This window comes from Bidens hawaiensis, unplaced genomic scaffold, assembly GCF_021521415.1.
Source record: "Bidens hawaiensis isolate Kalapana, Puna unplaced genomic scaffold, B.hawaiensis_p1.1 tig00018037_1, whole genome shotgun sequence".
NCBI lineage: Eukaryota > Viridiplantae > Streptophyta > Magnoliopsida > Asterales > Asteraceae > Bidens > Bidens hawaiensis.
Window position 1 is genome coordinate 359,728 of NW_027492725.1, and position 27,806 is coordinate 387,533.

At 36.6% G+C, this 27,806-nt stretch overlaps 1 pseudogene; it reads left to right on the forward strand.

The window, feature by feature from the left end:
• Positions 1-844: 844 nt before the first annotated feature.
• Positions 845-27,806, forward strand: part of LOC143555302 (large ribosomal subunit protein eL8y-like) — a 38,805-nt pseudogene continuing 11,843 nt past the window's right edge.

The window sequence follows — 27,806 nt, forward strand, 5'->3', positions numbered from 1 at the left end:
AAAATTTCCCGAGAACTTCCAAGAATACCAAAGAAGCTTTGACCAGGTAACTTTGGTAACAAATCAAATCCCGAAATCTCTGGGATTTGAATTTTAACCAAGATTAAGTCAAGCTTCAAACCAATAAAACTTTTATCCTTCTCCGACGATAGTATCACCGGAAAAGCAACCACTGCAGCCACAAAAACAACCAGAATAATACAATACTTGAATCTATGATTTAACAACCGAGCCTAGAATAGGTCAATAGGCTCTGATACCAATTGTAAGTCCTTTAAACGGTTCTTTCAATGTGATATCACACGATCTCATGATTATGCGGAAACTAACACGAGATGATTCAGTATTATGTAAAAACACACTTGGAGAACACAAAGAATAAGCTTCAAAACACATGTATATTAAACGTCTAGTTCTTAGCACAACTGGTTATACAAACATACCAATATATATCTCGTCTATATTATGAACGACCAACCTATAATAAACCTAAACACATTGTTTATATAGGTAGTACACAGAAGCCAAAAACAACTCAAAAGCCTATCGAGATCCTATAGATATCGGTTTACATTATGAGCCCAATAACAAGTACAAACCATATAATACTAGCCCAACATAACCCCCTTTGATAAGAAACTTCTATTTAAATTGAAGAGAAGACAATTTCCGGTTGAAGTGTCAGTCTTTGGCAAGATTTGGTATATATCTCAAAGACCCGGTGTTTACACCTTGACAACTTTATGTAGCTTTATCAAGAGTGAATAGTAGAACAATGTTAAAATGTTTATATTAGACAAGAAAGGTAAAGTTACAGATAAAACAAAAAATATGGTTTATAAGGATGTCTTTTGTAGTTTATGAATTATACATTTTATAATAATAATAATAATAATAATAATAATAATAATAATAATAATTGTATTTGCAACAGCATGATAATGATAAGAATGAATATGTTTTGAAGAATGGATTGTAGGAGAAGGTAGTGAACCCGTTGTTCGAGAAGAGGCCGAAGCAGTTCGGAATCGGTGGAGCATTGCCATTGAATAAGGATGTGCACAGGTTTGTCAGATGACCGCTGGTTGTTCGTATTCAGAGGAAGAAGAGGACCCTCGAGCAGAGATTGAAGGTCCTACTAGCTTTGAACCAGTTCACCAAAACCCTTGACAAAAATCTTGGTAATCTTTTTTTAATATATATAATTTATTGTGCTTGAATTATTATATAATGTTTCGTTCTTTAATTGTAGCAACCAATTTGTTCAAGATGCTCCTCAAGTACATGCCTAAGGACAAAGCAGCAAAGATAGAACGCCTAATAAAATGAGCTGAGGCTGAAGTTCATCGAAAGAAAGTGGAAGAAAAGAAGCCCATTGTTGTGAAATACAGCCTCAATCATGTCACATGTCTCATTGAGCAGGTTAACTTTCAAATTTAATTTTTTACACATCTATTAATTGGTCACAAAACTAATAAACTTTTTATACCATTTTATAACAAAGCACAATTGGTTAACATTGATGTGCACAGGTTTGTCAAATGACCGCATGCTATTTGTATTCAGAGGAAGAAGAGGACCCTCAAGCAGAGGTTGAAGGTCTCACCAGCTTTTAAACCAGTTCACCAAAACTGTTGACAAAAATCTTGGTAATCTTTTTTTAATAAGTATAATTTATTATGCTTGAATTCTTATAAAAAGTTTCATTCTTTAATTGTAGCAACCAATTTGTTCAAGATGCTCCTCAAGTACATGCCTGAGGACAAAGCAGCAAAGATAGAACGCCTAATAAAATGAGCTGAGGCTGAAGTTCATCGAAAGAAAGTGGAAGAAAAGAAGCCCATTATTGTGAAATACAGCCTCAATCATGTCACATATCTCATTGAGCAGGTTAACTTTCAGATTTATTTTTTTACACCACATCTATTAATTTTGTCACAAAACTAATAACCATTTTATACCATTCCAGAACAAAGCACAATTGGTTACCATTGCTCATGATGTGGACCCCATTGAGCTGGTAGTCTGGCTTCCCGCATCTTACTACATTGTCAAGGGAAAATTTCAACTTGTAGCTGTAAGTTGTTTTAATCCGCAACTTAGTGGTAGAGGTAGTATTCATGGGGTTGGTCTGGGTAGGTTTTGGGAGTTTTTAAAATTTTTGGTTTTGGGTTTTTTGGTTTTACCTTTTGGGCGTGAGAATGTAACACCAAATAAACTTAAAAATGAAACATTTGGTTTTTGGATCAAACAAAATAAAAAATCAGTGGCTCAGTTTTTGAGTTTTTGAAAATTGTTTGTTTTGGGTGGGTTTCCTTTGGTTTTATTTAGTGTAAAGCTCCGGCACCGGTGCCCTATTTTGGTGTTAGATTTACATTGATGGGATGAGAAAATACCTAAAGAAGATTTAAATCTTCTCACCCTCTCTGAAAATGGCTAAGTATGGAAACCGAGCAAACTCAGACATTCCAACAAGCTTTTACTTAATCTAGCAAGGTATTTTGCTTTCCCAGCAAGGTTATCTTCTAGAATTTCTCTTAAGTAATAGAACGAGCAAGTTTCACTTTGTCTAGAAAGGTTGTTCTTCTAGTCAAGCAAGGTTTGTTTCATAGCAAACTCTTAACTAAACCAAGCTAAAACCAAGTCTTATGAAAGATCTAGCAAGGTTTATAAATAAATAGTGGTCCCAGCAAGCTTGAAGGAAGTTGATGAAGAATTTACTTAACGAATTCTTACGAGCAAGGTTCAACCTCGAGCAAGCTACAAAGCACACTTGGGTTTGTTCAAATAAGTTAAGTTAACAAAAGGTTGAAGGGATCTCTGAAGAACAAGTTTGCTCGTAGGACTTTATCGAGCAAAGTTTGATATGGTCAAGAGGATTGAAGTATGCTAGATGAATATTTTCTAAGGAAAATATTCTAGGTAAAGTTTGCCCGGAGAACTGTTCCCTAGCACACTTAATGGTTACCAGGTCTGCTCGATAATGACAAAAAACTGCAAAGTTTGCTCGAATACCTGTTTACACTTAGAATCTTTTGTAATATGTTTTGAATATGTTTCTATCAATAGGGTTTCTATAAAAGGAATAATTTAGGGCACACCTAAGACAACGACGTGACAACGATAATATTGTGATTTGACGGCTGTCTCACTCACGTACGGAAAGCTGCCATAAATCCAAACATTCCACCTAGAAATTGATTTTCATTGTATCTTTCGCAATATTTATGATAATCTTTTGAGTTACTTTGTGTGTTTGTTACTTTCATGTCCGTTGAGCAACATTTAGATTATTATTGATTCCACCTTTAATATTCTATTGTTCTTTATCAAAAATAGTAAGTCATTAACCTTCATGTCAACACTTATGTGTGGGTTACGACAATGAGTGAGTGATCTATTGAGTGAGCTATACGGAACCGAAAAGTGGTATCAGAGCTTGTTTCAACTATTTTTGTGAAGAACTATTGCTGATTGTGAAGATGAAGAGTGACGTCAACTGATAATTGTTACCTTGGTTTGTGACGTCAGTTGCCCTGTTTTTTTATTTTTATCAGATCTACAATATTTTTGAGGTTTAAAAGTGTCTTCTTACTTAGATCTATCTTAAATTTCTTATCATTATTATAGATCATGCTTAAATCCGTCCAGATATATCAGATTTGAGAAGTTTGTACACAGATTTGATTATTTTTAAAAAAAAATCTTAAGTTTTATTTAAGTTTGTTAAGTTTACATATTTCGTAGTACCTAATAATAATAATAATAATAATAATAATAATAAGTTATATGAAGTAAATTTTGATTGGACAATACAAGAAACCATCAAAACTTTACTGTTGATGCCAGTGATCATTATTTTTGGTGTTCTCTTCGTTCAGATCATTATTTTGACTAGAAGATATTTTGAACTCATCGCCATTATTATATGAACCATTTATTATATAAATCAAGGCATGCTTCTGTTAGCCATACAACTTCTTCGCCTCAACTTCCATGTATCCTCTGGCCTTCCTCTTTACAAGCAGCAAAGTGAAAAGTAAAACCAAAACAAGCCCGTCTCCACTTCCCTTCACTATGCACCGCTACTCTCCACACTTCTAGTGACCGTGACAGACTTTTTTGCCAATTTCCTTTCACACGCTTAACTCAAAACTTACATCACCATTTGTCACCCCTATTCCATGACACCAAACGCAACCATAAGAACAGGTGCACGTTCCCTCACAAGCACTACATGCGTTTTTCAAGTGTCAATAACATCACCTCTGGCTAACTCTATCGTTGCGTGCATTAAACGCAAAACCAAACACACATTCGTTCGTCTCCATCCCCTACTTTTGTCCGCTGACCATCAGCATCGTCGTAGTTTATGATATGGCAGCAGCGAACCATATGTAACTTAAAACTGAGGTAATCCACATGCGGGCTCCTAAATATTTACCCACGTTATATACCGTTGTACACATCTAACTTTTGATAACCCATAAATCAAATTATATGTCATATGTAGTATACTTCAAGAACCGGTAAAATATAAAATATAGGTAGGAGGAGGACAACTAGTCTATCTTTTGTGTACTAACGTCAATAACAATAAATGAATAAAAAAATTAAAAAAATGAAATTGTAAAGAGAAAAAGAAATTTGATTACAAGGTTATAAACCAAAGAGTAGAGTGGATCAATGTGGTTCCGTAATGAAATAAGAAACTTCATTTAGATATGTAGATAAAAAGTAGCTTACATTACTAACCTATATATATTATATCTCATAAACTAACATGTAATTTAGATAATCTCGAAACGAAGTAATTAAATAACCACTAATAATTAAATTCACATAAAAATCAACAACTATAAACTTTGTAACTTTAAAAACTTACGTTTCTGGATTAGTACACATGTAAACATGCACGCGACTCCAAACATTAGAAGCATATATCTCATCAAAATGTAAATTTCTTGTAGGATATTGTGAACTATTCCTTCATGTACGGATCCTTACCCCCTCCTTTGTTATCTGGTTCGATTTGTGATAACCACTATGACTAAGACCCTGAACTCTTGACGTCTTATTTGGCTTTCCGTTCATTTCATGTTTCTTACGATTATTTTGTTTCTTTGCAACAAGACATTTTAAAACTTGTGTGATCAAGGGAAGTAATATGAATTTCGAACATCATGGGAAACCAAACTTTGATCACATGTCTGGGTGTGGTGGATACGATGCGGTATTTCATATCTATAAACACTCGGCTATATTATCACAATATTGTTAAGCAAGAATGTGGGATTCAACTTACGCTCAGTTTTTCTGATATGTTATATTTGGGTCTATAATACGTTAATTGTCTGTTACGTTTTAACAAAAACAAGCATGCGATAGATTTAAATTAATTTTGCTCATTACCTTATGTTTTGTACTGAATTTTTAAATGCTTCAAAAATATACTTTTTTATGCTCTATTACCCTGAGTGCTATGCTTCTCGAGGAGTGTCCCACGAGCATGTTGTTGTGGCACCGAAAACATGTGCTCCTTCCGTGACGGAGAGATTAGTTCACGGCGTCCCTAGGCACAGGTGTGGTACAAAGCTACTAGGAGGCGCATGGGTCGATCCTAGCTCTGTTTCAGCTTCTCTTTGGATGTTGGTGTGACAACCTGCCCCATTCCATGTGATTGGTATACAGGAATGACCCCCTGTATATCGTCACCTCTGTTTCTGTTACTGTTCGGCTCATGGGTACATCCGTATGATATGAACTATGTGTGCCTGTTTAAATTATCTATTTTTATTATGAAATATTTGTACCGTTATGAATCATCTGTTACCGTTCTGAATTATCTGTTACTATTCTGACTCAGAAGTTATTATTTTGAGCTATCCGAAAGTGTTCCGGCTTACTGTTTCTTTTGTTACTGAAAATTGTTTTGCTATCGCCATCGTAAACTATATTTAACCTTACTGTTTTACTGAAAACATTTTAATACTCGAGCCTATTATTCCGTACCGGGCATTCGGCTCTTTCCATAAAGTTTTCCCTCATACTGGTTCACAAGTTACTTTGGGCGGGATGGAGAGAGTGAAATAAATGTTAGGATGCCTATTAAGATTTCTAAGTAATGGACTTATGTACTCTATCTCTGTATACCTCCGTAAAAAGTGACACGTCAGCCCTTTTCGGGTTGGGGTGTTACATAGCACCCATGGGAAATTTGTCCACGAAAAATCAACAATAGATTCCCATCATTGAAGAACCAAGTGAATATGGTGAAGACACACCATGGGGGTTTGTTGCTGGTAATGCAAGAAATCATGGTGGGCAATCCAGATTTAATGTCCAATTGGTTGATGACAATGATACATCTTCTATGGCCAGTGGACATGCTCCTTATGATGGTGGAAATGCTAACCAAGGAAATGAATATCAAGCCTTATTCTCAATGTTTACTAAGTCATGCAATGCCTTTGTGCCTAAAAATATGATTCACACCAGTGTGGTTCATGAATATCTAGAGAAAATCGATGCAGATGACTTAGAAGACATGGATTCGAAATGGCAGGCTGCTATGCTAGCCTTGAGAAGAAAGAGATTTTTTAATAGAACTGGAAGGTCCCTTGTGTCTGGTCCAAACGACAGGATAGGATTTGATAAATCAAAAGCAATTTGCTACAACTGTTGACAGGCAGGACACTTTGCAAAGGAATGCAATCAACCTAGAAGTTTTCAAAACAATCAGTTTGCTCAACCAAGAAATCAATATCAATACCAAAACCAGAATCAAGGCCAACAGAGAAACTTCAACAACAACTACAACAACCAACAACCACAGAATCACTAGCAAGTAATTCCCCAACATCAGAATTTTCAAAGAAATAATCAAAGCCCTCCACAAGCTCCTTCAAACCCTAACAGAAACAATGTCAACCAACCAAGAAACCAAGGGAATGTTGCATTAGCTGCACAACAAAAGGTGATTTTGATTGGAGCAATCATGCTAATGACATTGAAAAAGCAAATGTAGCATTCATGACTAAAATAGAGAGTGAAGTTGAATCTTCTTCATCTTAGGTACATTCAAATTCCTCAAAACTTGAATTACTTGAAATGATTGAATCATTAAGAATTACTGTGGGAAAGTTACAAAGTGAGTGTTTTAAAAAGCAAAGTATGATCAATGTATATGAGGCAAGTGACTTGGCTTATGAAGAAAGAATCAAAAGTCTTGAACAAGAATGTGTGGAAAGCTATATGAAACAGTCTAGATATGTCACTAAAATAGAAGAATTGAAGAAGATGTTTTTTTATGAAAAGCTGAAGAATACTACTCTTCAAGTTGAAAATGGTTATATAAAAAATTTAGTTTCAACTGAAAATATTTGTGGGAATTGAACAAGATCAAGGAGGAAGATAAATACAAGGTTATTTATTCCTCTACCTTTCAATGACAATTACTCATTGAAGGTTGATAAGGGAAAGAGAAATGCATTCCTTGATCAGTTTAGGGAAGTGTTCAAAGAAAGGGAGAGTTCATTGAAAATTATAAGTTCGTTGAAGTTGATAACAAGGGTGAGTGTGTAATGAAAGAAGAAGTTAAAGAAGAAAAGAATGCTGAGATTTCTATTGGTGTGCGAGTGTCTAAAGATAATTTTGATGAAGACTGTTTGAACAGAGATGACTTTAAGTGACTCAAGTGATAAATGTTCAAGTGATAATGATTCAAAGGACTAAATAAAGGGCAAACCATGCTCAATTGACAAACTTCCTTTGGTACCAAAGATCACACCCAAGATGAGAAAACATCATCAACAAATGAGAAAAGAACATGTGTCATTTGACATATGTGGTGGATCAAAAGTTTACTATAATTTTGTGAAGCCTCAAGCAAAGAAGCATTAAAGGAGAAAAAGGTTAAGAACAAGAAGAAGACTGAAGAAACTGTGAACAGTAATCAGCTTATTCATGAATACCCTATTTTCTCAAGTCAATAATTATTTGATGTTGGTGAAGTAGAAAGTGTGGAAGAATATGAAAGAAGACAATCAATGTTTAGAGATAATTCAGATGATGAGCCAATTAATTTGGAAAGGATAAGAGTTAAATGGAAATACAAGACATAAGGATTGAAGAATTTGTACCTTTCTCAATTGACCTTGATGGTCTCAAAACTCAAAAGACCATTGGAGTTGACCCCCCAAGACCAAGTGAAAGATTTAAAAAAGGAAAGTCAAGTGAAAACTTTAAAGGAAAATTTTGGTGCAAACATTGTGATGTGTATGGACATCACATTTATTCTTGTCATGAAAGATTTACATTCAAGCCATTTCACGTTCCAGATACAACCAAGTTTAGGCAAGACTTTGGTCGTTACAAGAAGAAGTATGATGAATACCTGGGCAAGGGCAAGAAGCCATCTGATGGTACTAAGAAAGGAGCTGAAGTAAACAAAAAAAATTATAGTTGTTGACAAGAACGAAAAGAAAATAGTTGAAGAACAAAAGGGCTCCAATGATCCTGTTAGAATAAATCCTGTTAAGGTTGTTAAGAGTGAGAAATCTGTTGACCAAGGGAAGTCAACAGAGGGTGAAGAAAAAGTTAAATGAGAGGTATTTAGGAGAAAGAAATCAAGAGAGTTAAATGGTGATGAGAAATACCTTTTAAAACATGGGTTTGAACCTCAAGGATTTCATTGGAAACCAAGAAATGAAACAAAAGTGACATGTGAAACAGTAGTGACAACCATGAAGAGAGAATTTCTCATTGAAGAATGCACAAGCATAGTTCTATATGTGGGAATTCCATAAGAAACTGGCTATGAATCAGATAATTCAAATGAGTCATGTGAAGTTGTTTATGAAGATCCCAAACCCAATGCAACAATTGTTAACGTTGCTGATGATTTGCAAGTTGTTCCAGCTGGTATTTCATCCATGAACTGATCCTTTTCTTTGATTTGTGCAGGAACAGTCCACCAGTCAATGATGTATGGTACATGGACAGTGGATGTTCCAGGCACATGACATGTGACACAAGGCCACTAGTAAACTATGAAGAGAAGTTTTAAGGACCTGTTGCATTTCGTAGTGATGAAAATGGAGGGAAGATGGTGGGGAAAGGTATTCTAACCGATGGCAAAGTGCCATTTGACAAATGTGAGATAAAGGTTATAAGGTTGGATTTGATGATTCTCACTGTTTCATTCTCAAACCTGAATTTGTCATTTCTCCATATATGATTATGATGATAGCTCCTAGAAACGGAAACTTGTATGAATTAAATATGAAGGATGTAGTTTCTAGGGGTGGATCTTGTTTTGTGTCAAAGGCCACTAAAAATGAAACCAAATGTGGCACATAAAGCTTTGTCATGTTAATTTAAAGAACATGAACAGGAGAGTTCAACCTTGATGACAAATGCATTTCATGTCAAAAAGGTAAGCAGCACAAGTCATCACACAAAGCAAAGCTTTTAAACTCAATTGAACAAGTACTGGAAATGCTTCATATCTTCATATGGATCTTCATATAGGGAAGAAAAGATATTGCTTGGTGATCATTGACGACTTTTCAAGATATACTTGGGTTTATTTTCTGAATTCCAAAGATGAAGCTGCTGAATTGATCATGAGTTGTGTTACAAGGATTGAGAACCAACTAGATGTGAGGGTGAAAGTAATGAGAAGTGACAATGGGACTGAATTCAAGAATGAAGTAATGACTGAATTCTGTCTTGCAAAAGGAATTCTACAACAATTCAGTGCTCCTAGAACTCCTGAACAAAATGGTGTAGCTGAAAGAAGAAACATAACGCTCATTGAAGCTGCAAGAACCATGTTAGCAGATGCCTATTTGCTTGTTACATTTTGTGCAGAAGCTATCAACACTGCTTGTTATGTTTAGAACAGGGTTCTTCTCAACAAAAGTCAAGACAAGACTCCTTATGAGATTTTGTTCAAAAGGAAACCCTACATCAAGTTTCTCAAGCCTTTTGAATACAAGTGCTCATTGTTAAATACCAAAGACTACTTTAACAAGTTTCAATCAGAATCTTTATATTGTTTCTTTGTTGGATACTCCACACACTCAAAAGCTTATAAAGTATATGTGAAAGATCACTTGAGTGTGATTGAATATTCTGATGTGATATTCAATGAAAACCAGTTCAATACTGTGGGTGGTGCAACATGGTTGTTTGATCTTTTAGAAATTAATCAAGTCTTTCAAGATTTATCCTAAAGACTTTGATGAAACTTTGTATAGAACAAGTGTCCAAGAAGAAAAGTCAAAAAAGAAGGTTGATTTGGACAAATTGTGGTCAATGGTGGCAGACAAGAATGATGAATACTCCTTTGCTAAAAATGCTTCTGATTATGAACTAGAGATTGAGCAAAATGACAATCTTGAGCAACCACTTGTTTAAGAAGACCCTATCATGGTTGAGGAGCAAACAGATGATCAAAATGTTCAAGAGCAAGCTGTCAACAATGAAGTGCAACCTAATGACCTGTTTTATCAAGAACAAGATGAAAAACAACCAGACATTGAAACTTTATTTCAAAATTTGAACATTGAAAATAATGTTTCTTCAACTTCACAACAGTTTGCTGAAGAATCACCTGGAGTAAACGATGCAACAATAGATACAATCATTGAGGAACTTGATCTCAATGATACAAATCTGGATTCAAATATGTCTACTGATCTACTTGTGAAAACTTCCTTTGTTGAAAGAAGTCATCCACATGAAAACATCATTGGGAACATAAATGAAAGATTTACAAGAAGTGCATCTGAATCTGCAGAACATTTATTTGTACTCCTGCTTCCTGTCCCAAGTAGAACCCAAGAACATTGTTCAAGCCTTAGAAGATAATAGTTGGGTGAAAGCAATGCAAGAGGAGTTGGCTCAATTCAGAGATCTACAAGTTTGGGAACTTGTAGATAAGCCAAGAAATAAGTATGCCATTGGAACCAAATGTGTTTTCAGAAACAAAAGGGATGAGAGAGGGATTGTTATAAAAAAAACAAAGAAAGACTAGTTATACTAGGATGCTTACAAGAAGAAGGAATTGACTTTGAGGAAGTTTTTGCACCAGTGGAAAGGCTAGAAACAATAAGAATCTTCTTAGATTATGTTGCTTCAAAGAATATTACGGTATTTCAATTGGATGTCAAATCTGCTTTCTTAAATGGAAAGATTGAAGAGGAGGTGTACGTGACTCAACCTCCAGATTTTGAGGATCCTGATTTTCCAAATAAAGTCTAAAAGTTGAGCAAAGCTATACATGGATTACATCAAGCTCCAAGAGCTTGGTATGATGAGTTATCAAACCACTTGCTTGTGAATGGTTTTCAAAGTGGAGCCATTGATAAGACCCTCTTTTACAAGAAAAGAGGAAGAAATTTGCTCCTTCTACAATGTATGTAGATGATATCATCTATGGGTCAACAAATGAACAAATGTGTTTGGAGTTTGAGGAAGTAATGAAGTCAATATACTGCATGAGCTCTATGGGTGAAATGAATTTCTTTCAAGGATTGCAAGTTCAATAAAAGAAGGAAGGTATATTCATTTTGCCAATCAAAGTATGTGAAGGACATTCTAAACAAGTTCAAATGTCAAGATCTCAAGACTTCTTCTACTCCAATGAACATTCATGAAAAGATGATTGTTGATGATAAGGGCGAGCTTGTCGATGAACTTGAATACAGAGCTAAAATTGGATCTCTAATGTACCTGACTGCTTCAAGGCCAGACATTATGTTTGTTGTTTGTGTGTGTTCAAGATTCCAATCAAGTCCAAAGATGTCTCACATGATTGTTGTCAAGAGAATTTTTAGATATTTGAAGGGGAAGCCTGATTTGGGGATATGGTATCGAAAGGACCATGCCTTTGATCTAATTGCCTACACTGATAGTGACTATGATGGCTGCAACATCAGTAGGAAATCTACTTCTGGAGGCTGTCAATTTCTGAGAGACAGGCTGGTGTCATGGCAATGCAAGAAGCAAACTATTGTGTCAATCTCTACTGCTGAAGCTGAGTACATTGCTGCATCGGCTTGCTGTGCACAAGTCCTTTGGATTCAAAATTAACTGTTGGACTATGGTTTGAATTTCTTGAACACTCCTATCTTTATTGACAATACTTCTACTTTGTTCATTGTTAGGAACCTAGTCCAACACTCTAAGACTGTTCATTCTTAGGAACCTAGTCCAACACTCTAAGACCAAGCACATTGAAATCAGGCATCATTTCAATAGAGATTGTAGTGAGAAAGGACTAATTGAAATGAAAAGAGTTGATACTAGTGACAACTTGGCTGACTTATTCACCAAGCCACTGGATAAAACCAAATTTCACTTTCTCCTGAAAGCATTGGGAATGATCAACTCTGATGAGATCTGATTGATGATGTGTGCTCACTATGCTAACTGATTATCCTTGATGGTCTTGCAAGTAATAGTTGTGATAATCTGCTTATTTATGTAAATGGTATTTGCTTATGTGTTTCGAATGACAATTTATGTGACTTAGGTGTCTATGACACTTAGGTTTGTTAAGTGAATGCTGATAACATCTAGATGAGTGTATTTACTTATGATTTGAAATGATAAATCTATGTGCTTATCTGATATTTTTGATTATTTGGATAATATGAACTAATGATGTGATTAGGATAGGATAGCCTTTGCATAATCTGTCGTGGATGTACATGATGTTAAGTTTGCTTGTTTAAAATGTGTCATTGATGTTTTGATTATTCATGAATATGTTACCTACTGCTTGTGTCAAAACTGAGTTTTTGTGTCAAACTTGTATGCTCAAATGAATATTTTGCAAAAGAAGTTTTTCCAAGAAAATTGTTTTTGACAAAGTGAGCAAGTTGTATGGTGCAGAGATATGATAAGATTATTCAGTTCAAAGCTTTATAGAAGCTTAAAAGGTTTTCTATGAAAATTGATCCAACCAATGGGAAATGATAGTACATTGATTATTTATGCCAATCATATGGATTTCATAGGCTAAAAAGACAATTGGTACAATCATTAATATATATGGTTGTTTTCCATGATGTGTAAAAACTGAGGTGATATAAACATAATGAAAATGCTAAACTTAATGTGGAGATACATTGTTGAATATGCATGTTTCAAGATAAATCTCTCCGAATGATCGGCAGAAAAGTGATTACCCACTCATACACGAGCTTGTTAGTATTTGGTCACCAAAAATGAATTATCTTATACATATGACACAGAACAAATGTGAACAAAATTTTTATATTCAACCAAAGTTGATCTACGTTCACAAATTTTGAAAGAAAATGCAAACATGAGGGTTAATAATAGAACTACAGAGGTGGAGCCAATAAAATAAGTCATTTAACATCTCGAATGAAAGGCATGCAAGTCTGAACTACGTGGCATGTATGTCCAATGTTCAACCTCAATATGTTTGAAGTTTAGAAAAGAAAATTACAATAAATTTATATATTCTGTCATGAAAAAATATTTTGACCAAATATCAGGGGGTTGAAGTCAAATTGGAGTGATCTAAGGAAAGCCAAATAAGCTTTGAGAAGAGATATGGGACATCATAGTGCAATAAGTGTTATCCATTTTTATATTATGCAAAGTAATTGAACCTTAAGAATATCACCAATATGTAATGAAATTCATGCTAAGTCTAAACCTGCTATTAACCTGTCTGATCTATCACAATAATTTTGAGAATGAAGTATTGAAAGGTGACTTAATCAATATGATCCCATGTTGAGATCTTTTCATAAAAAAGAGAAAAAGTATTTTTTTTTTAAAATAACTGAAATTTGATCTCATTATGCACCATTTGCTCTTAAAACTTTGAACCTTAATGATAAAACTGTTTGAAATATGGTTTAAGTCAAAAAGAGTTGAATTTAACTTGAATATGTCTGAATATGTATTTTTGGGAAATCTTTGATGTTTTTAAACTTTCTAGCAAACTTAGGTGTTTTTCTTTAATGTTTAACTCATTCGAGCAAGCTTGATGCTTATCTGTGCTTAAGAGAATTATTCATGTATTATCAGTTAGACTTTAATAATTTTATACTTTCGAGTAAACTTGGATGTACAAAAAGTGGTTTTTTCAAGCACACTTGACAATTATGTGAAACATGTATGAATATGCTTTGCATGTCTGTTTCGAGTAAACTTGAATGTTTTAGTTGAAATTTTTATTTGTTTAGAAAACTTCATAGTTTTAGTGTCATTCTCTAAAATTACAAGGTTTTCTAGTAAACTTTGTTTACCGAGCAAACTTCATGTTTAGAGTACACTTGTAATATGGTAATTCATTCCAAGTGTTATACTAGCATACTTGTTTATCTCAGAAAATTTCTAGCAAACTTCACTTTTCGAGTACACTTTATGCTTAGAGCGTACTTGTATATCAAAGGAAAACAAGTATTCTCTAGCACACTTTGCACTCTTGAAGTATTTTCGAGCATTCTTTGCCTGTAGTATACTTGAATGAATATTTGTTAATTGTTTTCTTTTATAAGGGTAATCGAGTAAGGTTTGTGAAATTCAGATTTTCGAGCAAGGTTGACAAATTAGAAATATCTCTAAGTTATTATTTTGGATTCCTTATTGATTCCGAGTAAGGTTGCCTATTTGATGAACTATCTTGTGATTTATTTCTCGAGCAATCTTTTATATTCGAGTAAGCCACCTTCATCTTATCCACTTAATTTTATTTTTAATAACTTTAAAATTTCTGAACAAACTCTGGGATGAGCAATATTTTTGAAAATGAACTTTACCTAGCGATCTTTTGAAAATGAACTTTAACTAGCAAGCTTTGCAAATAAACTTTAACGAGCAAGCTTTATGCTAAATTTTTTAAGAAATGAAATTTTGGCACTATTCCTTAGCAAAACAACAAATGCATTTAAAACCCACGTTCAAAAACGTATATAAGGGGGACTTAGAGAATTTTACATTTCACTTTTCTCCCTCTTTCCAATATTGCATTATTTCCAGTTCACTCGCTCCCAGAATTTCAATCGTTTATTCTTAATCCTAACCCAAAATTGTTAGCCCACTAAATCCGACTCGGTAAGCATCAATAGATTGTTTTCTGACACTGATTGTACGAATTTGGGGCTTTAATTTCATCTTCACTAACATCTCTGATTTTTGTGTAGGTTAACAATTTTTCGAAGAACAGGTTCTTAAAGAAAATCTTTTATTTCTTCTTCAAATTATGACTTATTACATGTCAAAGTTGTGAACTTTATGACTCATTTTCACTTTGAATGTGTTTTCGTCGGTGTTTATACAGTTATGAATTATCAATTCGAGAAGAATCACATGTTCACTCTACTCCAGGTGATAGATGACAACTGACCGGTGGAACTCATGATACGGTGGATGCAACGGTCAAATCTCCATTTTTCTCTGACGGAAAGCCTAGTCATTTACAGAAATCACCAACTGGATTTCTGGAAATATGCCGAACTTATTGATGACGAACTTGGTAGGAGGATTGAGGCTACTTTTGCAAGGCAAGATGTGATTATAACAGAGCACCATATCAGGGCCAGCTTGCAATTGAAAGATGTTGTTGAAGCCCCTATACATTTCTCCACCAACCGATTATTGAGAATATTTCAGGAGACTATGGGATATCAGGGAGATGTCCACGAAGGACAATTCAAAAAGGGCATGTTCCCTAATCTGTATAGATTTTTGATTCATCACATTGTATAGGGTTTTACACTAGGGAGGGGTTCTTGGACCCTGATGAGTAGGGACATCGCAAATGCCACCGTGGCTATTATCTACAACCAACAATTCAATTTTTCAAAATTAATATTTGACGGTTTGGTTACCAATCTGGGAAAGGATGAGAAAGATAGATTTTTGGTTTACCCAAGATTTTTGCAGATCATCTTCAACATGGTTTTTCCTGATTTACCAACCTTGGGAATAACTCATGCACTGCAAGATCCTAATATCTATAGAAGGATAGCAAGGTTGGCAACAACAAGCAACTTTAATCTGGAAGTAGAATTTGATGTCCTTCCATAGTTGCTTGATAGTGAGTTGGAGATTATGGAGGTTCCATAATTACCTACGGTGACTTCTGAGGAGGAAGTGAGTGATGATGAAGATGATTCTGATTCTGATTCTGATGGAGACGATGGTGTAGATGGTGGCGATGATGATAACAATAATGATGACGGAGGAGGTGATCATGCGGTTGTAGAGGAGATTGTTGAAGAGGATGTTGAGGCTCAGGGGTAGAATATAAACCAACCCATTCCTACACCACCAACCTTACCCCAAAACCAACCCTTAACCCAAAACCTATCACCACCCCAACCCCAATACCAAGACCATGAACCATACATCCCATCCCCATCAACATCACCACAAAACCAAACCCAAACACCAACCCAATCACCAAACCAAAACCAAACCCAAAGCCCAATCCAACACCTAGATCAAACTCAAACCCAAACCCCAACCCAAACCCAAAACCTAAACCAGCCATTAGCCCAAACCCAAGAATAGCCTATACATGAACCATGCATACCTCAACATGTCCCAGCCTGCCTAATAAACCAGCCAAACACACCATATCAATCACCAACCCACTCACAAAATACAGACCAACCCAATATCCAAAACTTTGAAATCATTCACACTTTTACACCAATAATCATATCCATTATTCCATTACCCTCTACAGGCACAAACATTATAGAAAGCCCACCCCATGAACTCAATCAACCCCAAACCAATATATTGACCCATTCACAACTTCACCTATCCATTCCCCTTCCCATGGTTCCTATTTATTTGCGAGACACTTGGATGTTTTGGTTGAAAATGTTGATTTAAAAAGGGAGAATGAGGTCCTAAAGAAAATAAATAATTAATTAGAATCTTTGTTGGCACATGCATAACAACGGATTCAATCCCTAGTCACTGAAGTTGAGAAGACCTCAACTGTACCAAAACAGGGGGAGAAGCCACCTGTGGTCAATGTGATAAGGGATAATATAAATGTGATGGAGGATGATACTTTGAAAAATTTGTGTGATATGTATAGAAGAAGTGGTGATGAAGATGATGAGGATGAGGAGGGTGGATATGATTCTGATGAGTATGATGGTGGTGAGCAAGACTATGATGTAAATGGTGAAGTGTTGGAGGAGAATGTGGTTGATAAGATAGAGAAGGAGGTTGAGAAAGTGGTGGATGATGAAACTACTAATAAAAATGTGGCTGATATTCATAATGTGTTAACTGAGCCCTTGGTAACTGAGGCTATATTGACTAAGCCACAAACTGATGTGATTATTGAAGAAGGAGGTGAAACTGAGGAGATTGTGATATCTGGTGAGAATGATGATGAAATAACTTCTGAGCTCAAGAAGGGAGATAATGTTGAAAAAGGAAAATGATGAAGAGCTAGAAGATTTATTTACTGAAATTGACAACTTTCCCAGTGAACCAATCTTGGTGAGGGAAATTGGTACATCTAGGCCTGTCGAGTAGAAGAAGAAAAGAGAAGATAAAAAGGAAAGGCCATTGTTGAAACTGAAGATCATTTACAACCTCTTGAAACCAACAAAGTGAAATCAAGTGTTGAGGTTTTAATGGCTGATGAAAATGTTGAACAAGCTGCCAAAAGGCATGATGAAATTATCACTAAGTGGATGCAAAGGGAGATGATATCAAGATTCCTATCTGACAAGGAACTTGAGGAGCAAAGGATTTTATTAGAGGAGACTAAACTGAAGAAAAATTTGAATGAAGATCAGGGGAGGTGGACCAAGAGGTAATTGAAAGCTTGTTAAAGCTTTAACAGATTGAAGAGGTTGACAACTCCTTGGCCCTATTCATCTACAATTTCAAACAAACAAAAACAAAAACACCTGAGCAAGCCACTAATGAGACTAAAAAGGAACATAATGAGAAGCAGGTGGTTCCTGATGAATACAATACTAAAATCATGGTTCAAATATTGAGTGAAAAATGGAAACAGCTGGCTATGGATGATATAGATAAGAATCCAGAAGAATGGGATCATGGATATGAGGTCAAATATGGAAAGAAATATCAAAGAAAGAGGAAGAGGGACGATTAAAGTAAAAAAAATATGATGAACTAGTTCCATAGAAAAGGCAAAGTCCAATCAAGCCATACCACTTCAAGCGATCAAACTTGATGTTGTGATTAAGCCTGAATTAAATGAACCAAGGATTGATGCACTTGAAGGTCTTTCGAAAGAAGAAAATGATGATATTGTTAACTCACCAAATGTTGATATGACTGATGAGCAAAGAGAAAACATTCAGACTATGTTGAATGAGGCCAAAAAGAATGATCCAAAAATATTGTGCTTGATAAATCATGCTTATAAGTTTGAAACCCTGGATCCTATGACTGATGAAGAGTTGCATGAACTGATTGATGGAGAAGTGAGAGATATGAAGAAAATGATGAAAAAGAAGAACAAGGAAACTCAAAAATTCCTTGCATATCTAAGACTTCATGGCTTTTCTGAAAAGCAATTGAGCCATATGAAGTTTGAAGAGTTAGAAACCACCTACAAAACAAAAATTGAAGCTGTGAAGAAAGAAGAACTTGAAAGGATGAAGATGAAAGCCACTAATCAGCAAGAAAAAATTGAAAAACTATATAGCAATTATGGTGGGAAGTGTAAGTTTTTTATTGATCATGGCATATCAATTGAAGTGGTGGATAGTCTGAGCAAGCAACAAGTTGAAACATACTTCAAGAGGATCTCAAGGAGAGTAGATTTTGAAAAATCCACAAAGAAGCCAAGACTGATGACTCTGGCTGAAAAAGAAAATATGAAATGGGAGGATGAACATGTGAGATTGTTTGACAGTTTGATGGAGGCTAGGGTTAAAGGAAAAGAAACAAAGAACTTGAGAAGAAAAGATAAATTATCTAAGTATGAGTCTAAAAAAAGTCAAATTTGAGCAAGAAAAATATAAATCATCTAATGCTCCTCCCTTGGTGATTGTGAAGGAAGAACCTACAGGGCCTGTAGAGCCAGTTGAGACCTGGAATGATGAGAAAAAGATCAATACCTTAAAGGGTTTGATGCTAAGAAAGGGCATGGCTGAAGGTGTCTTTGATAATCTGGTTAAAGGACAACTAAAAGAACTATTCTACTCTGAGAAGGTAGAATGGGAGAAGGTGGAAGCTGAACAGAGGAGGTTATTGCAATTTCAATGTGGACACAGGGGAGAACCTATTCGAGAACAAAGATCTGTACCTGCTGGTCCAACTGATGAGGAAATCATGGGCATGATCACTACATTGGCCCAGAAAGGAGAAAATTATTTAAGTTTGATCATGTCTCCCAAGGAGAAGATTATTAACTTTTAAGTTTCATAGGTGAGCGCATGCTAGAGAGAGAAACCAATTAGGGTTTCTTGGATTATTGCTGCATGATCTTGATCTAATCCTTGGTTCTGATTGCTTAGTAGGTTTGTTATTGATCACGGCTATTTGATATAGTTTAGTTAGATCGATCCAATCCTATTAACTGATTGAGGATCTTGTGGTTAATCAAGATTAGGATTATTAAGTTCTTGGCCGTTCAAGAGAGATAGGAGAAAACCTATTAGGGTTTGTGGGGATCTTGGCGCCGTTTCTTGGTTGTTTGCTGCATGATCTTGATCTAATCCTTGGCTGATTGTTTAGTAGATTAGGATTTCTTCTTGGTGCAGCCGCTTTTAAATAGTACTAGGGTTTCAAACAGCCGATTTCAAGATTAGGGTTTCCAGCCGTTCTTGATCTAATCCTTGGCTGATCTTGGTTTGTTTGGAATTTTGGTTCTTGTTCTTGGGTGTTATTTGTTGATTAGGGTTTCTATCAGCCGATCTTGGTTCTTGTTCAAGATTAGGGTTTTCAAACAGCCGTTCTTGGTTCTTGTTCATGGGTGTTATTTTCGTTCTAGGGTTTTGCATGGAGCAGAAGGGTGGTAATGGATTTGTTGATCGTATCAAGCAAGGGTTTTCAGCCAATCGAGTCACGAACATTGATGGGGTTCTTCCTTGTAGGGGGGCTCTGAAAACTGTTTCGTTTGCTGCAAACACAACATTCAATGTTCCTTTAAATGATGTAATCAACAAAGATGGTGGTTGTTCAGCCGTGGCTTCTAATGATAACAAGGTTCTTGGATCTGATTCGTTAACTATTCAACAAGATGGAGGTTTTTCAGCCTTTGGTTCGGATGATAACAAGGTTTTTGGATCTGAGTCTTTAAATATTCAAAGGGATGAAGGAATGGAGAAACATATGGAAAATTCTAAGCCTTCGTATGTGAGTGTTGCCCAACTTGAAAACAAGACAACTAAGGTAACATTAAGAAAATTAAATGTGGAGTCAACAATGGAAGGAGTTGTGACCGATCAGGTGTGGTGTGATTTCATTCTTGGGTTTCCATGAAGCATAAGGGTGGTAATGGTTTTGTTGATAGTGTTATGCAAGGGTTTTCAGCTAATCGAGTAACGAACATTGATGGGGTTCTCCCTCGTAGGGGGGGCTCTGAAAACTGGTTCATCGGGAAACCCTAATGCTACGGGTTCGTCTGTTTCGTTTGCTGCAAACACTACATTCATTGCTCCTTTAAATGATGTTAGAAACAAAGATGGTGGATGTTCAGCCATGGGGAACAAAGATAGTGGGTGTTCGAGCGATAAAAAGGCTATTGGATCAGATTCGTTAAATATTCAACAAGATGAAGGTTTTTCAGCCTTTGTCTCGGACGACAAAAAGGTGTTTGGATCTGAATCTTCTAATATTCAGAGGGATGTAGGGAAGGAAAAACATATGGAAAATTCTAAGCGTTCGTATGTGAGTGTTGTGCAACTTGAAAACAAGACATCGAAGGTAACATTAAGAAAATTAAATGTGGAGTCAACAATGGAAGGAGTTGATGTGGTTATCCCGGTTGAATCTGTCAAGAAAGTTAAAGAAAGGTTTAATAAAACTTTGTTTGGCTATTTTTTGGGTAATAGACTTCCTTTTCCGGTTGTTGAGGATTTTGCTAAGAAAAATTGGAACAAATATGGGCTTACGAGACTTATGATGAATGCGAAAGGGTTTTTCTTTTTCAAGTTTCATACGGAAGCTGGGATGATGAAGTTGATTGAAGATGGTCCTTGGATGATTAGGAATGTCCCCATTATTCTTCATATTTGGACTATGGAGTCAGATTTGGAGAAGGAGGATGTACGGTCTGTTCCGGTTTGGGTCAAATTACAGAACATTCCCCTGGGTGCTTTTACTGAGGAGGGTCTAAGTATGCTCGCGTTAAGAATTGGGGATCCGATAAGTATGGATTCTTATACTGCCAATATGTGTAAGGAATCGTGGGGAAGAAGTAGTTTTGCTAGAGTCCAGGTTGAGCTTCAGGCAAATCAGGATATTAAAAGGAAGCTTGTTGTTGCTGTTCCGGATACGTGGGGGGAGACAAATAAGATCTCGGAGATTAAGATTGAATATGATTGGGAGCCCCCCGGATGTTCTTTATGTGAGGTGTTTGGCCATTCGAACACTCAATGCCCGAAACAAGTTCATGATAAAAAGTTAAATGATGAACCAACGAAAGTCACTAATGATGATGGTTTCCAGAGGGTGAAGGGAAAGAAAAAAGTTAATACGCAAGTCAAAAAACATAATCTTGTCTATCGACCGGTGGTTAAACCTGCTGTGTCACAACCTATAAATAAACCATCCGCTCAAGGACAAGACAATAATTATCCTGTGGGTAAACCTACAACTCCTATGGCTGTGGGGGTCCAGTTAAAGGAAAAGCATGCTGTCCAAACCAGTAACCGGTTTGGTAATTTGGCGGACGAATCGGAAAGTAATGAAGATGATGATGATGTGGAGGAGCTGTTTACGGATGTGGCTAAAGCTATGAAAGCGGATATTGGTTCTGAGGGTGCAAGCACACCCGGTGAATTGGGTGTTTAATGGGTACCATCGCCACTTGGAATATAAGAGGGTTGAACCGCCCTCTTAAACAAAAAGAGGTTCGTAAGGTAATCCAAGAGAATAATATTCAGGTGTGTGCTATTCTTGAGTCTCACGTCAAATTAAACGCGGTTTTTGATGTTTGTAAGAAGATTTGTAAAAATTGGGATTGGACCAGCAATGGTAGTGTTTGTGATAAAGGTACTCGGATTATTGTGGGGTGGAATACGGTTTTGGTTGATCTTATAGTTATTGATTATTCGAACCAGGTTCTTCACGTTCAGTTAAAGTTTAAGCTGGATAGCAAGGTGATGTATGGTTCTTTTGTGTATGCTGAGAATTGTTATTTGAAAAGAAGGGAGTTATGGCATAATCTTGCTGTTCATAATCAATTCACTCGTGGTAAACCTTGGGCTTTACTAGGAGATTTTAATTGTGCTCTTAATTTGGAAGACAGCTTACATGGTTCTTCCAAAATTTCCACTGGGATGCTTGATTTTCGTGATTGTGTTAAGAACATTGAAGTTGAGGATATAAATGGGGTCGGACTCCAATTCACTTGGAGCAATAAACCGAAAACGGGTATGGGTCTTTTCAAAAAGCTTGATAGGGTGATGGGAAACTCTAAATTCATGGAGATTTTTAATGATTCTTCGGCGGTGTTCCTTCCGTACCGGATTTCAGACCACTCTCCATGTCTATTGAAATTCCCCTCTCTTATTAAAGGTAAGCCTAAACCGTTTAAATTCCCTAATTTCTTGATTGGAAAACCGGGTTATAATGATATTATTGCTAACGGCTGGAATATTGAGGTGAATGGTTATCACATGTTTCGCGTGGTAAAGAAACTCCAAAACTTAAAACATCCTATCCGTTCTTTGCTGCACCGGCAAGGTAATCTCCACAAGAAAGTTAATGATCTTAGAACCCTTCTGGATGCTTGTCAAACCCGTCTCGACATGGACCCTACTAATTTGGAGTTGATTCGGGAGCAGAGTAGTTATCTTAAGGCTTATCATGAGGCGGCTAAAGATGAGGAAGAATTCATTAAACAGAAGGCTAAAGTTGATTGGTTAAAGCTTGGTGACTCTAACACTGCGTACTTTCACAATTCCTTGAAAATGCGAAACCATAGGGGTCGTATTGATATTATAAGTGATGCTCAGGGCCGTTTATTTGAGGGGTTGGATGTTCCTTCGGTGTTTGTTAATCATTTTACGAACATTTTTGGTTCAGATTTGCAACCATTGAGAAAACCGGATAATCAGATTTTTACTACTAAGCTCACGGCCTCTCAGGCGGAGCTTATGGTTAGACCTATATCCGATTTGGAAATCAAGGATGCGTTTTTCTCTATTGGGAATTCCAAAGCGCCGGGTCCTGATGGTTTTTCCTCGGCCTTCTTCAAAAGTTCTTGGGATATTGTTGGGAAAGATGTTTGTTTGGCGGTTCATGAATTTTTCAGAAAAGGAAGTCTCCTTAAACAGGTAAACCACACTATTATTGCCCTTATTCCCAAAGTGACCAACATTGTGACTCCTAATGATTTTCGCCCCATCTCGTGCTGCAACACTTTATATAAATGCATTACCAAGATTATCTCGGTTCGTATGATGAAGGGTTTGGAGTCGTTAATTGATATCAATCAGTCTGCGTTTGTGCCTGGGCGTAGGATTTCTGATAACATCCTTTTGACCCAAGAGTTAATGCATAATTATCACACTAATAAGGGTCCGCCTAGATGTGCTTTTAAAGTTGATATCCAGAAAGCTTACGATACGGTCAGTTGGGACTTCATTCGTGATATTCTTTTTGGTTATGGTTTCCACGATAGGATGATTAATTGGATAATGGAGTGCATAACCACTTCTTCCTTTTCGATATCCGTTAATGGGAACTTACACGGGTTCTTTAGTGGTAAAAGAGGTCTAAGACAGGGTGATCCGATGTCCCCTTATATTTTCACGCTGGTTATGCAAGCTCTCACGTTAATTTTGCATCGAAAGGTTCGTATTGAAGGCTCGTTCCGTTTTCATCGTTATTGTGAAAAATTAAATATTATCAATATTTGCTTTGCGGATGATTTGTTCCTGTTTGCTCGAGGTGATGTGAATTCTGCTAAAACCATTATGGGGGCTCTAAATGATTTCAAAGATATGTCCGGGCTTACTCCGAGTGTTCCGAAAAGTACCGCGTTTTTCTGTAATGTCCCGGACCGCGTTAAAAGTGGTATTTTGAATATTATGCCCTTCGTTGAAGGAAGGCTCCCGGTTAAATACTTGGGAGTTCCGCTTATTTCCACGAGGTTAATTACCGTGATTGTAAGAGGTTGCTGGATTGTATGGATAGTCGGATTGGAGATTGGAAGAATAAAACTTTATCTTTTGCGGGTAAACTGCAGCTGGTCAGGTCTGTTCTGTCGTCCTTATATATTTATTGGTCTGCTGTGTTTTCACTCCCTTCTAGACTTATTGCTGATCTTGAGAAACGGATTAAAAATTTCCTTTGGGACTATGGTCACAATAAGGGAAAGCATAAAGTCTCTTGGGATATTGTGTGTCGGCCGAAATGTGAAGGTGGTTTGGGTATCCGGCGTATCCGGGATGTCAATAACTCTCTTCTGGTTTATCATATTTGGAGCTTAATCAATGTGCGTAATTCGTTGTGGGTTAAATGGATTCATGAGTATAAAATGAAGGGGCGAAATTTTTGGAGCTTGCAGATTCCTAACTCGTGTACTTGGGGGTAGAGGAAAATTATTCAGTTTCGTCCCCATATTAGACAGTTTATATGGCATGAAATTGGTAATGGGAGATCTACTTCAGTTTGGTACGATAAATGGGATGATCTTTGTCCTTTAATTGATTATATCAACCCTAGAGCTATACATCGGGCTGGATTGTCTTTAGAGACCTGTGTCATTGATGTGGTTCATCATAATAACTGGGGTTGGCCGCCTGATTGGTTTTTGAGATACCCAATTCTTTCGAACTTAAAAGAGGTAAGTATTTGTCCGGATAAGAGGGACAAGATAGTGGTAATGGATGAGAATGGGACTTCAATGAGTTTCTCGGCTTCAGGTATATGGCATCTTCTTCGGAGACCGGCTGATAAGGTGTCTTGGGTGCATGTTGTTTGGTTCTCTCAATGTGTTCCAAAACACTCCTTTATGTTGTGGACTGTGATTCATGACAGGTTGAGCACGCAGAATCGTATTATGGGGTGGAAGATTGGTGGGTATCCAAATCATAACTTGTATTGCTGCCTTCTTTGTAATGGAGAGCCGGATTCTCGTAATCATCTCTTCTTTGATTGTAAGTTCTCTTCTGAGGTTTGGAGTATTGTAAAAATGAAAGGGAAGTTTCAGGGGTGCAGAAATGGTTGGGCGAATATTCTTCAATATGTGTCTCAATGTGGAATGTCCAACTCTATTGATAATGTTGTTAATCGGCTGTTATTTGGGGCTTCGGTGTACATTATTTGGAAGGAGCGAAATAACCAGCTTTTCAGGAACTCTTTGAAGACTCCTACGACTGTTGCTGACGAAATCATTAGGGGTACTCGCCTAAAGCTTATGTCTCTAAAGTTCAAGAATTCTGAACGGGTTAATCGGGTTCTCGAGGATTGGCACTTTCCGCGGGGAGTTTCCCATCAAATTGATGATAATGGTTGATTTGTTTTTTGTTTTGTTTTTTCCTTGGTTCTTGTGTAAGCTTTAGCTGTGTTTACCAGTTTTTGGTGGTTTGGTTTGTCTACTCTTGTATGGCATATCATACTTGAGAACCAATATGGCACTCTGTCATATTACTTGTATTTTTTTGGCTGTGTGAATGCATTTAACCGGGTGAATCCCTTTACCCAAAAAAACAATGGAAGGAGTTGATGTGGTTATCCCGGTTGAATCTGTCAAGAAAGTTAACGATAGGTTTACTAATACTTTGTTTGGTTATTTTTTGGGTAATAGACTTCCTTTTCCGGTTGTTGAGTATTTTGCTAAGAAAAATTGGAACAAATATGGGCTTACGAGACTTATGATGAATGCGAAAGGGTTTTTCTTTTTCAAGTTTCATTCGGAAGTTGGGATGATGCAGCTGATTGAGGATGGTCCTTGGATGATTAGGAATGTCCCCATTATTCTTAATATTTGGACTATGGAGTCAGATTTGGAAAGGGAGGATATACGGTCTGTTCTGGTTTGGGTCAGATTACAGAATATTCCTCTGGGTGCCTTTACTGAGGATGGTCTAATTTTGCTCGCTTCAAGAATTGGGGATCCGATAAGTGTTGATTCTTACACTGCCAATATGTGTAAGGAATAGTGGGGAAGAAGTAGTTTTGCTAGAGTTCAAGTTGAACTTCATGCAAATCAGGACATTAAAAGGAAGCTGGTTGTTGCTGTTCCGGATACGTGGGGGGAGACAAACAAGATCTCGGAGATTAAGATTGAATATGATTGGGATCCCCCCAGATGTTCCTTATAGTGTTTGGCCATTCGAACACTCAATGCCCGAAACAAGTTCATGATAAAAAGTTAAATGAAGAACCAATGAAAGTCACTAATGATGATGGTTTCCAGAGGGTGAAGGGAAAGAAAAAAGTTATTACGCAAGTCAAGAAACATAATCTTGTCTATCGACCGGTAGTTAAACCTGTTGTGACACAACCTGTAAATAAACCATCCTCTCAAAGACAAGATACTAATCATCCCGTGGGTAAACCTACAACTTCTATGGCTGTGGGGGTTGAGTCAAAGGAAAAGCATTATGTCCAAACTAGTAACCGGTTTGGTAGTTTGGTGGATGAACCAGAAAGTGATGAAGATGAGGATGATGTGGAGGAGCTTTTTACGGATGTGACTAACAGTATGAAAGCGGATAATGGTTCTGAGGGTGCAAGCACACCCGGTGAATTGGGTGTTTAATGGGTACTATTGCTACATGGAATATAAGAGGGTTGAACCGCCCTCTTAAACAAAAAGAGGTTCGTAAGGTAATCCAAGATAATAATATTTAGGTGTGTGCTATTCTTGAGTCTCACGTACAATTAAATTCGGTTTTTGATGTTTGTAAGAAGATTTGTAACACTTGGGATTGGACTAGCAATGGTAGTGTGTGTGATAAAGGTACTCGGATTATTGTGGGGTGGAATACGGATTTGGTTGATCTAATGGTTATTGATTATTCGAACCAGGTTCTTCACGTTCAGTTAAAGTTTAAGTTGGATAATAAGGCGATGTATTGTTCTTTCGTGTATGCTGAAAATTGTTATTTGAAAAGAAGGGAGTTATGGCATAATCTTGCAGTTCATAAACAATTCACTCGTGGTAAACCTTGGGCTTTACTTGGAGATTTTAATTGTGCTCTTAATTTGGAAGACAGCTTACATGGTTCTTCCAAAATATCCACTGGGATGCTTGATTTTCGTGCTTGTGTTAACAACATTGAAGTTGAGGATATAAATGGGGTCGGGCTCCAATTCACTTGGAACAATAAACCGAGAACGGGTATGGGTCTTTTCAAAAAGCTTGATAGGGTGATGGGAAACTCTAAATTCATGGATATTTTTAATGATTCAACGGCGGTGTTCCTTCCATACCGGATTTCAGACCACTCTCCATGTTTATTGAAATTCCCCTCTCTTATTAAAGGTAAGCCTAAACAGTTTAAATTCCCTAATTTCTTAATTGGTAAACCGGGCTATAATGATATTATTGCTAACGGCTGGAAAATTGAGGTGAATGGTTATTACATGTTTCGCGTGGTAAAGAAACTCCAAAACTTAAAACA